General features: G+C 36.8%; 1 long non-coding RNA gene across 1 annotated transcript; it reads left to right on the forward strand.

The window, feature by feature from the left end:
* On the forward strand, positions 1 to 232 carry LOC104775671. The gene is made up of 2 exons (XR_766036.2): positions 1 to 60; positions 139 to 232. It is a non-coding gene; the product is annotated as an uncharacterized LOC104775671 (long non-coding RNA).
* Positions 233 to 239: the final 7 nt, after the last annotated feature.

The following is a 239-nucleotide window of genomic DNA, read 5'->3' on the forward strand; positions in this document are numbered from 1 at the left end:
GATGGTGCCCAGAAACAGAAGGAAGATTATTATCAGAAACTGCAGACGCTTGAAACTCAGGTAACTTCGGTTTTATTTATTAGTTATACTCGTGTTCACAGATATTTTTCCATAATGCATTGTCTTTTGTGTCTTTAGTTTTCTGTTCTGAAGAAGAAACAAGAAGCACAGTCTCAGCTTTTGAGACAAAGGCAGAAAAGTGATGATGTGGCAGGAAAATTGCAGGATGAAATACAAAG

This window comes from Camelina sativa, unplaced genomic scaffold (genome assembly GCF_000633955.1).
Source record: "Camelina sativa cultivar DH55 unplaced genomic scaffold, Cs unpScaffold27552, whole genome shotgun sequence".
Taxonomy (NCBI): Eukaryota; Viridiplantae; Streptophyta; class Magnoliopsida; order Brassicales; family Brassicaceae; genus Camelina; species Camelina sativa.